General features: G+C 46.9%; 3 non-coding genes across 3 annotated transcripts; all 3 read left to right on the top strand.

Moving 5' to 3' along the window:
• The first annotated feature begins 1,599 nt into the window (after window positions 1–1,599).
• Window positions 1,600–1,692, top strand: LOC116862767. Its single transcript, XR_004381697.1, has one exon. It is a non-coding gene; the product is annotated as a small nucleolar RNA SNORD116 (small nucleolar RNA).
• A 2,551-nt stretch (window positions 1,693–4,243) lies between these two features.
• LOC116862766 lies at window positions 4,244–4,336 on the top strand. The gene has a single exon (XR_004381696.1). It is a non-coding gene; the product is annotated as a small nucleolar RNA SNORD116 (small nucleolar RNA).
• A 746-nt stretch (window positions 4,337–5,082) lies between these two features.
• Window positions 5,083–5,174, top strand: LOC116862768. Its single transcript, XR_004381698.1, has one exon. It is a non-coding gene; the product is annotated as a small nucleolar RNA SNORD116 (small nucleolar RNA).
• The last annotated feature ends 6,459 nt before the right edge of the window (window positions 5,175–11,633 follow it).

Here is an 11,633-nt window from a genome sequence, read left to right as displayed (position 1 = left end):
GGAGGCGTTTGCCCGCCTTCGCCGGCACCGAGGTCCTCGGAGGCGTGGCCGGCGTCTTGTGGCGAGTCGGGCAGATGGCATCCCGGGCGTGGGAGGCCCACAGGGAGGCACTGGGCGAGGCCCTGTGAGCGCCGGTCCCGGAGCAGCGTGGGCCAGGGCGGCGCTTCAGGCAGAGCTCCTGGGGGAGCGTGTGGTAGAGGCTGGCAGCGGCAGACGCCATGGGTTGCGAGGAGAGCCCCGGGCCGGGCAAGCAGTGATGCATGCCCGGGCCCCTCCACCCGGTTTCATCAGTAGTGCGCCCCGGGGGCTTGTGGGTAGAGGGCCGAGGCCCACGGCCCCCGGCCAGGACGCTGACAATTTTCGGCCAGGTCCCAGAGCCCCAGAACTGCTGGCTGCACCAGCTCTGAGAGTGCCCATGGTAGCGGGCCGGTCGGGCGTGTGGTATGAGCTCTTGGGGTCACCGCCTCATGTGGCTTTCTTCTGAGCCTGCAGGAATGAGGGGGACGTGACTTCTTGTTAGATGGGTCTGTGGTCAGCCCCTTGGGACCTGGGGTAATTTGAGGCCGTTGTGGGTTTTCTGTATGGAGGAAGAGAGGCGATGGGGCCATGGCAGGGAGGATAGCAGCATTGGGGCCCACCTGTTGGGAGGCCACTTGCCCCCACTTTGGACCTGGGACTCATTGCTCCTGGTGTGATTTCCCCACATCTACGGGGAGTTCCCTCGCGTTGGCTCACCGATGCTGCTTCGTGTCACTGGTGCGTGCATCTCCTTGTCTGGCCAAGTATGTGCTGGGTGCGTGGTGGGTCCCCCTGTGGGGGGAGGCTGGTTCAGGAGGCAATCGCGCCGGGGTTGTACCCTGCGGGGGAGGGCAAGGTCGCTTGGTTGCCCCTGGTGCTCGCTGGGGATGCTCCACATGCAGGCCCTGTGCCCACCCCGTGTAGGAGACTGGTTTGTGGTACGTGGTCTAGGGACTCGTTTCCATTAAAGGACACAATGTACGGGCTGTCCCATGTCTCGAACCCACCACCCCCCACCCCCCACAACTCTCTCCCTTTCCTGACACCATTCCTCATTCAACCCCCCACCCCGGCCCTGCGACTGCATGCTTGAAGCCCTCCATGTGTAGGCCTTGGTCCTCAGGCACAGGACCAGCCACCCCCCATCATAGGGAGAAGTAGAACCAAGTGTCCCCACTGCGTGGCTCTGGCATTGACCCCCACACATGTGTCCGTTGGGCTGAGGCGCTCCTGTCACTTCTCCCCACATCCCAGGTGGAGTTGGCTGAACGCGGGTTTGGTTACCATCGGCGAATCCCATTTGCCTGATCCATGATGCCCTGCCTGTTAGGCGAGGACGCCCCTGGGGAGGCAGGGTGTGTAGGCTGCAGTCACCTGGGAGTCGCCTGTGTCTGTGGTAAGTGTCTCGCCCCTGCCACAATGTGACTAGGTCTTTACCGAGGCCTCCTTGGCCAAGGATGGATCCTCTGGCTCCCCTGTGTCCTAGGCCTGGGTGTTCACAAGGGCCGACGTGTCTGAACTCAGTGGCCGTGCCCGGCTGGAGCCCGGCCCTTTGAATCCTCTGTGTCCTGAGATGTGCTCAGATCGATGATGACTCCATACAAATGCATTCCTTGGAAATCTGAACAAAATGATTGACAATCCCTACCGTCATCCTCATCAGAGCTGAGGTCCAGCATGTGGTTCCCCGCCAGGAAGTCCGAGTGAGGGAGTCAGACCACCCGAGATCATTGTCACTAACTTGGAGTGCTCGGCACATGGAGATGTCGCCCCTCTGGCCGTGGAACTGCTCCGTGGCAGAGGGAGACTGCACCTTCCTGTAGCAGATGGCCATCGGGGACCAGGGCAGTCTGGGGTCAAAGGTCTGGCTGTTGCCAGAGAGTCCAGGAAGGGCGTGCATGCCAGAGGTCAGCCGCCCACATGGCCCAGAGCTCCTGAGGCCCTCCCCACCACCCACCACTCACTGCCACCAGCACTGCTATTCCCGCCGCAGCCCCTGGCCTCTGCTCCTCCAACTCCCTTGTGCATTGTCCACTGCAGGGCAGAGAGGTTTTGGACACAGGATGGGAGGAGGGCCCCAGGCCAGGAGTGGACCATGCTTCCTCTGCAGCTGCTCCACGTCCGAGGATATGCGGCCCGCTGTGGTTGCCGGTCAGCCTCAGGGAGCTCCGGGACTGGGCAGGACGGTGACTCCGATGACATCTCCTGGGCCAGAGTGTCCATCCTTTGGGTCCCGGCCACCGTGGAGTTTTACATGGGGGCGTAGGCAGGCCAAAGGGCTGTGGCACATGGGGGCCGGGAGGAAGCCCTGGGCAGAGACCAAGGCAGCTATAACCGTCGTCCCAGGAAAGACTCAGCCACGTGGCGCCGGGATGGGAGGCTGGCGGAACCTCCGCCGCAGGGCCACTTCTCCCCCTGCCGGAGGCTCTTGTTGAGGAAGGCTGCCCGGGTGACGGTGAGCCACGGGTGTGTGTGGAGCCCGATTGTGGGGGGCGTGATGCGTTTCCTTGCAGTTGGTGGCGGCAGCACCTGGGCACCCTCATGGTGCCCGGCTATGTATGGTGGGACAGGTCATATCTGGAGTGTGACATCCTTTGCAACACCCTGTGCTGGCATGGCAGTGGATGCGCTCGTGGAGAGGCTCCTTCAGGGTGGGTTGCCGGTGCCTGCCTGCTTCCCACAAGTCTGTATTGCCAGTTGGACTGCAGCAGGCACCAGCGGGCAAAATCCGGATGGGACCAGGGCACGAGAATGGTGCTCAGATGAGTGGCAGGCGAGTCCTCGGGATGTGGGAAAACCTTGCTGCCTGCTGGTCCAAGTCACATGTGGTTCCAGAGCGGCCTGCATTTGGGACAGATTTAGGGATCCTGGGCCTAGAGATGGCTGGGTCCTGTGGCAGGCCAGGCAGTGTTCCCGGTCAGAAACTCAGCCTCCTGTGGCACCGAGGACCTGGGACGTGCTGCCCCGACCTGCGGGCAATTTTGGGCCAGGTCCCAGGGCCCCAGAGCTGCTGGCTGCACCAGCTTCTGAGGGTGCCAATGGGAGGCGGGAGGTCGGGAGGGTGGCATGAGCGCATGGGGTCACTGCCTCACATGGCTTGCTTCTGAGCCTGCAGGAATGAGGGAGGCGTGATCTCCTGTAGGATGGGTTTGTGGTCAGCCCCTCGAGACCTGGGGTATCTTGAGGCCGGGGTGGGTTTTCTGTATGGAGGAAGAGAGGGGATCGGGCCATGGCAGGGAGGACAGCAGAGTTGGGGCCCACCTGTTGGGAGGCCACTTGCCCCCACCCCAGACCTGGGGCTCATTGCTCCTGGGGTGATTTCCCTGCAGCCACGGGGAGTTCCCTTGGGTTGGCTCACTGATGCCGCTTCGTGTCGCTGGGGTGTGCATCTCCTTGTCAGTTGAGTATGTGCTGGGTACGTGGTGGGTCCCCCCGTGGGGGGAGGCTGGTTGGGGAGGCGCTCCCGCCGGGGTCGTACCCCACGGGGGAGGGCGAGGTCGCACTGATGCCCCTGGTGCTCTCTGGGGATGTGCCGCACGCGGGCCCTGTGTTCATTGCCTTAGGAGACTGGTGTTGCAGTACGTGATCTAGGGACTCATTTCCATTAAAGGACACAGTGTGCGGGCTGTCCCACATCTCGAACCAACAGTCCGCCCCTCCCCCTCCCTCCACTTTCTCCCCTTCCTACCACCCTTTCCTCCATTTCCCCCTGCCCGGCCCTGTGCCTGCATGCTTAGAGGCCTCCGTGTGTAGGCCTTGGTCCTCAGACATGGGACCAGCCACCCCCCATCATAGGAAGAGGTAGAGCAGAGTGTCCCCACTGCCTGGCTCTGGTGTGGACGCCCACAGACGTGTCCCCGGGCTGAGGCCCTCCTGTCACCTCTCCCCATGTCCTAGGTGGAGTTGGCTGGACGCGGGCATCGGTGACCGTCGGCGAGTCCCATTTGCCTGATCCACGATGCCCTGCCTGCGAGGTGAGGATGCCCCTGGAGAGGCAGGGTGTGTAGGCTGAGGTCACCTGGGAGTCGCCTGCATCCGGAGTAAGGGTCTTGTCCCTGCCACCACATGCCCGGGTCTTTCCTGAGGCCTCCTTGGCCGAGGATGGCTTCCCTGGCCACCTGGTGGCCTGGGCTTTGGTGTTCACAAGGGCCAACATGTCTGAACTCAGTGGCCGTGTCAGGCTGGAGCCCGGTCCTTGTAACCTTCCATGTCCTGAGATGTGCTCGGATCGATGATGACTCCATAAAAATGCATTCCTTGGAAATCTGAACAAAATGAGTGACGATCCCTACCGTCGTCCTCATCGGAACTGAGGTCCAGCACATGGTTCCCCACCAGCAAGTCTGAGTGAGGGACCCAGGCTACCCGAGATTGTTGCCACTAACTTGGAGTGCTTGGCACGTAGGGATGTTGCTCCTCTGGCCATGGAACTGCTCCGTGATGGAGGGAGACTGACCCCCCCTGTAGCAGATGGCCAGCGGGGACCAGGGCTATATGGGGTCAAAGGTCCGGCTTCTGCCATCGAGCCCAGGATGGTTTGTGTGCGGGAGGTTGTCCGACCATGTGGCCCTGAGGCACTGAATCCTCCATATGTAGGCATTGGTCCTAAGGCCTGGCACCAGCCCCGCATCGTAGGGCGAGGTGGAGCAGATTGTCCCCTCTGCTGGCTGTGGCTTGTTCTCCTGCAGATGTGTCCACCTCGCTGAGGCACTCCTGTCACTTCTCCCCATGTCCCAGGTGGTGTTTGCTGGACATGGGTGTCATAGCCGTCGGTGAGTCCCATTTGCCTGATTCTTGATCCCTGGTCTGCCTGGAGAGGATGGCCCTTTAGAGCTATAGGGTGTGGTTTGCGGTTATCTGAGAGTAACCTGTGTCTGCGGTAAGTGGCTCACCCCTTTCACCTCCTGCCCTGGTCATTCCTGTGGCCTTCTGTACCAAGGATCTCTCCCCTGGCCATGCTGTGGCCTAGCCATTTGTTTTCATGAGGGCCGACGTGCATGAACTCAGTGGCTGTCCCAGGCTGGAGCCCTACCCTTTTCACGCTCCATGTCCTTAGATGTTCTCAGATTGGTGATGACTCCTACAAATGCATTCCTTAGAAATCTGAACAAAATGAGTGCCAATTTCTACTGTCATCCTCATTGGAAATGAGTTCCAGCATGTGGTTTTGCACCCAGGCCACCCAAGAACATTGCTGCTAGCTCGGAGTGCTTGGCACATTGAGATGTCACCCCTCTGGCCAGGGAACATCTCCATGGCAAAGGAAGACCTGTCCCCTCCCGTAGTGGATGGGGCCTCTGCCCCTCCCTTGCCCTTTTGCCTTGTATGTTCCAGGGCTGAGAGGTTTTGGATACAGGATGGGAGGAGGGCCCTGGGCCAGGCATAGGTCATGCTTCCTCCTTAGCTGCTCTGCGTCAGAGTTCACACGGCCCACCATGCTTGCTGGGCAGGCTCAGGGGGCTCCGGGCCTGGGTAAGGTCGGTAACTCTGATTGCATCCCCTGGGTGAGTGCATCCAACCTGTAGACTTTGGCCAGTGTGTAGGTTTACAGGGAGGTGGGAGGGAAGTCACAGGGCTGTGGCACATGGGGTCCCCAAGGAAGCCCTGGGTAGAGACTGAGGCAGCTAGAACCATTGTCCCAAAAACAACCTGGCCTTGTGACATCAGGGTTTGTGTCTTGTGGATCCCCATGCTTGGGTTTTGGACAGGGCCTGGAGGACTATCCAAGGCGAAGGGTGGGGCAGGCTTCTTCATCTGTTGCGTGGCAGAGACCACATGATATGCTGTTATGTTTCCTTGTGGTTGTCTAGTATGTTTAGTGTCATTTGGGTCTTGATCTTTTTGCATTTCTGTGTAACCTGCCTGGGATATACCATCTTTTTAGAGTGTGTTTCTTTGCCTCTTATTTCATTTTCCCCTTTAAATATGTATCTTCTTTTTTTTTAATAAACTTTTTTTTAATTTATTTTCAGAATAACAGTATTCATTGTTTTTTGTACCACACCCAGTGCTCCATGCAATCCGTGCCCTCTCTAATACCCACCACCTGGTTCCCCCAACCTCCCACCCCCCCACCTCTTCAAACCCTTCAGATTGTTTTTCAGAGTCCATAGTCTCTCATTCATTGTTCACCTCCCCTTCCAATTTCCCCCAACTCCCTTCTCCTAACTCCCCATGTCCTCCATGCTATTTGTTATGCTCCACAAATAAGTGAAACCATATGATAATTGACTCTCTCTGCTTGACTTATTTCAGTCAGCATAATCTCTTCTTTTTTTGAGTCTGCCTGTCATCTTCACTTGCTTAGGTAGCATCACAGTATAAATGATTTTTTTTCAACTTTTTATTTACTAGTTATGTTATAGTATTTGTGTGATTTTTCTTTCTCTCATCTTCACACTTTGTATTGCAAAATTTTTTGTCTTTTTTTCTTTTCTGTGTTTCCATATATGCTGTTTATTTTTTTAGTTTTAAGAAATCATGAATTTTTTAGTGACTTAGACTTTTTTTGTTTCATTTTGTATTTCTCCTTAAGATAGTTTTATTTTTATGTGTGTATTTCAGCTTTATTTTTACATCATATTATTGATTTCCAATGATTATAACTGTGAATCTTTAGCCAAATGATTTACTGTTATGAAATATTTATTTTCCTAAATATCTTGGTGTTGATATTTCCCAGTCTTTTTTGGATTTGTTTTTTTCCAGTTGAGTTTACTGCACTGTGTTTGTCATATTAACTGTGCTTTTAAATGTTTTTTGTACAGTTCAGGTAGCCATGTTCCTTCAATTGCTTGTGTTCTTACAGAGCCACTTTTGATGATGACAATCTCATGGTTTTGTGGTCTTGTTCTTTCAAGTGTAGTTGTTTTGAATGTTACCTGAGGCTCTCTGTCCACATTTTATAAAATTTATATTTGGAACAATATATTCAGTAACTTTTTTAGTTTCCATGGAAGGTAGTAGATTTTATTGAAGTCTATCTCTCTCTCTTTTTTAAAGATTTTATTTATTTAACACAGAGAGACACAGAGAGAGAGGGTATACAAGCAGTGGGAGAGGGAGAGGGAGCAGCAGGCCTCCCGACAAGCAGGGAGCCCAATGCAGGGCTTGATCACCGGACCCTGGGATCACAACTGGAGCCAAAGGCAGATGCTTAACGAACTGACCCACCCAGGCGCCCCTGAAGTGTATCTCTTATATTTAGGTCACACAATGTGTCATGATTCACATTCCCATATGTAAGATATTAATATTCAGATATATGATTACTCATTGTGAATTCAGGAAGCTTTATATAACCAATATATTATACTTTGATTAATTTCACTCATATTTAACTTTCTACATATATACATATCTATCCTTCTATTACTTTCCATTGTTAATGGAAATGTTAATGGAATTGAACTTTTTTCCAAATATCTTTTTTTACTGAAATGTGAGGTGAATAATTTTTGTTTTTGTTAGTGAAATCATATTTTTACGTTTATATTACCAATGTAGTTTTCTGTTTGACTTTCATTATGTTATCATGTTTCTAATGATGTCATATTGAGAATCTTAATTTATCATGTTATTTTTGTGAATGTTTTTAGGTTAAGTTCTTTTTTCCAAGATTGGATAAAATCCATTGATTCATACTAAATTCTTTTAATATTTTCCTATTTTGTCTACATGAATAATGAGCCTATCTGGTGAGAATTTTATATCATTTTTAAAGTTTCTTCTTTTTTTAATACAAATTCTCCTTGTTGTCTGATGTTAGCTTTATTTTATTTCTACAGATCTTGTGGTTACAAAATAAATATGTTAATCATCACAAATTTTAAATCCTTGTGAGACTACTACATCATGATTTTTAATCTTTTTTGGCATCTGCTGATTTTCTCTTCTCTTTCTATTGTACTGTGAGGCATTATAATCTATTCATGCCCTCTTTTTTAAAACTTCCAGTATTTTTGCTCTTTTCTTCTTAAAATATTTAAAAATATCATAGTAAGTTAATTTATATAGTTAAATTTAATTGTATATATGCAGTGAATTTTACTGTCTTTTGCTTGGTTGACAAATGTATGATATGTATTTTTTACTATAGTTCAAGGTGGACAGAAGTGGGTTTCATAAGTTTTTCCTTTGATGTATTACATAAAGGAGCTCTTTTTATATAGATCTGCCAAAATATGTTCAAATGCCAATGGAAATTCTCACATCAGTAAGCATTTTGTCCTGAAAACACTGACATTTCTCTCAGGGCATTGTGGCACTTCAATGACAATGAGACTCTGGCTATTCTAATCAGCAAGATTAGATCTGGATCATCAGTGATTCTGGTCTCCATGATCAAGTTAGTATGGTTCAGTGTCTCCTAGCGTAAGAAAATCCTGAGTGCTCAGTGTCTACCATGTATCTCATTCTGATGGTTGCTTCTATAAATGTTCCTGGATAAATTATGAATCCACAGATGGATCTTGTTGAAATACGAACGCAGTGAGTAACAAATATAACTTCTATAAGCGAGGTCCAACCCATAGATCATGCTAAACAAAAATGTGAAGGGAAATTCAATTTGGTCCGCAAGTGTTACAAAAAAAAAAAAAAAGTACTGTGGTATTTGAAAAATAACATGCTGGCATGTGCTAGAGGAAATAAACTGTAGAAGGGTCTATATAACCAATTGCAGAATGTTACTACAACTTTTGGCTGCCAGTATCTACAAGTCTACAAGACAAGTATCTATAAGTCATAAATAGATCCTGTGGGATCACCACTTAAATGATAAATTCTGTGAGAAATATCTGTGCCTACCTTTGATCTATTTATGTTTGAGTTGCCAGAATCTTCTGAGTCATGATCAGTGTCTCTAGTGTGACTGGATTATTAAAATCCAAAGATACTATTAAATTTTATTTATCATTTTCTATTTAGTGGAACAATTGTATTTAAATTGAAAAGTAGGTACCGTATATACAATCTTCATATTTTAATTTTAATTAACTATTCCAAATTTTAATTTGCTTCATATTTTAATTTCCCAGTCACTAGGGATGATTGGAATAGTTGTTTACACGTTTTCTTTTTTTCTATACCTGAGCAAGAAATTTCATATTCTTTCAAGTGATGGCTTCAACTACATGCCAGATTAAACATTTGTAGATGTGAGATGATTATATTTAAAATTATTGGATTCTTACAGGAATTTCATTGGCCACTTTCATATATCATCAATGGGTTTCTAATGTGTTTAGAGAGACACCCTAGTTATAATACATGATTTTGCATGAGCGTGCTGGGAAATTTTTGAGAAAAATATCTTAGAAGCAATTATTTCCATACTACTTTGATCAAAATTTGAGCATAGTCATTCTTGTCATCAGATGGTCCAATGACTATCCATTATGAATTCTTGTAACTTTTTATACTAAATATTCCACTAGGAAAATTTTGTTTTGCAAATTCTCTATTTTCCTATGTAATTTGTAGCCTGAGTGTATTATTAGAATTCCATGGACTTTCATCACTGCACCAATGAAGTGCTTATTTTGAAATGCTCCCTTATCTGGAAAGGAAAGAAACAATTGACCCCTGATACAACACACAGTTTATAGTAAATTTATGTATCTCTCTTATTATTTTTTAAGTAATCAAAAATTTAATTGAGTTAGTGGACAGTTCATACAAACTATTATTAGCATTAATAATCCATTGGGTTATGTGAAACTTCAGTCTCCCTTATTTTTCCTATTTTATTCTTTCCCCTACTTCAAATAATCAGAAACATCCTAGAGGTATAATAAATTAGTATATTTTTACATAAAGGTACATAGTAAGTCCTGTCTTTTGCCATTTTGGCAGATGGTCATATATACCTTTTAGATTTCCACATTTATAATTTTACCACAGGCAAAAGTGGACCAAAAACTGGGTGTCATATAGGTGGTTTATTCCTTCTCCTTGGCGTATGACATGAAGAAAAGTATTGAGAATAATTCTGCCTCCCATGTTAAGGGCCATTGCGAATTCTAACATCAGTAAGCATTTTGTCCTGAAAGTGCTGACATACTTCTTAGTGAATTGTAACACTCCAATAAAACTGGCTATGCTAGTCAGCCATGAGTCCGGGTCAGCATTTCCCAGGTTGATAGAATCCTGATTGCTCTAGTGTCTGTCACATCTCTCTTTCTAACTATCTATTTTATAAATATGCCTCTATCAGTAAAGTCTTCAAAAATGGGTCTTATAGAAATCTGAACAAAATGAATAACAAATCACTTCTATAAGCTGAACTCCAGGATAGGGACCATGCAAGGCATACACTCTGGAGAATTCAGTTGATGAGGTAGTAGTACCAACAGAGTATTTGAAAGCTAACCAGAATGCATAAATTAAGGGAAAGTAATTATATAGTTGTCTACAAGTATCTAATTGTTGGGGAAAATGAAAACATTTTATTTGCTGCATGGGTAGCATCTATGTACTCATAGTAAACAGACCATGGATAACCAACTCATGAATAATGAACTCAGTGGAAAATGGCTGTACATACCCTTAAGTCATTCATGCTATTTTCTTAGATGATTCTTCTGAATGAGGAGCAGTATATTGAGATCTATTAGAGAACCTATTTGAAAGAACTTATGGGTCTCATTTGTCCTTTATCTCAAGTAGAACAAATGAATGATGATTTAGAGTTGTTTTTATTCCTGTGAATGTTTTAGAATGCATTCTAATTAGATTGGTGATATAGTCATGGGAAGTGGAATAGCTTTTTTTTTTTCCTTCTTATCATCCAAGGGGCAATTTTCTAGATGTTAGAGTAAAGGATTCAGGTAGATAGTACATGAAACATTTTTTTAAATAATAAAATAAATAAATTTTTCATTCTTGGTATTCAAGATATATTTCACTGGCTGATATTTCTTCAGCTGATTTTATAAGTATTTAAAGGTGGATTATAGTCATAATGGATGACACTAAGGGGGATAATTGGGGAAATTTTGACACTAGTGTCTTCCAAATAAAAGATGAATTTCTATGCTACTCTGTTTCAAGGAGTGAGTATAATTTTCTTGTCAGATAGGTTGTCTCATGCGTATCTATATATTCAATTCATTGGAACCTATTAATTACAGATATTTAATTAGGAAGGTTTTCTTTTCAATGTTTCCCCCAAGCATGATTGTTTGGAAATGACATTGAAATTGCCTGAAATTGTTCTTTCCACACCACTGGAAATATTGATGTTGTTACTTTTACAAGTATCCCTTTCTAGAAATGCCCAAAACACTGATTTCCAAAGATAACATTACAACTTTTTGTGGCTTTTTTAAAAACTTAATTTCTTTTCAGTGTAACAAATTTCATTGTTTATGCACCACACCCAGTGCACCATGCAATACGTGCCCTCCATAATACCCACCACCAAGCTCACCCAACCTCCCACCCTCCTCCCTTTCAAAACCCTCAGATTGTTTTTCAGAGTCCATAGTTCCTCATGGTTCATCACCCCCTCCAATTTCTCTCAACTCCCTTCTCCTTTCCATCCCTCCATGTCCTCCGTGTTATCCTTTATGCTCCACAAATAAGTGAAACCATATGATACTTGACTCTCTCTG

Source organism: Lontra canadensis, unplaced genomic scaffold (genome assembly GCF_010015895.1).
Source record: "Lontra canadensis isolate GAN:19392208 unplaced genomic scaffold, GSC_riverotter_1.0 scaffold318, whole genome shotgun sequence".
Lineage (NCBI taxonomy): Eukaryota > Metazoa > Chordata > Mammalia > Carnivora > Mustelidae > Lontra > Lontra canadensis.
The sequence above is the reverse complement of the archived record's forward strand: the minus strand, read 5'-3'. Positions and strand labels throughout refer to the sequence as shown.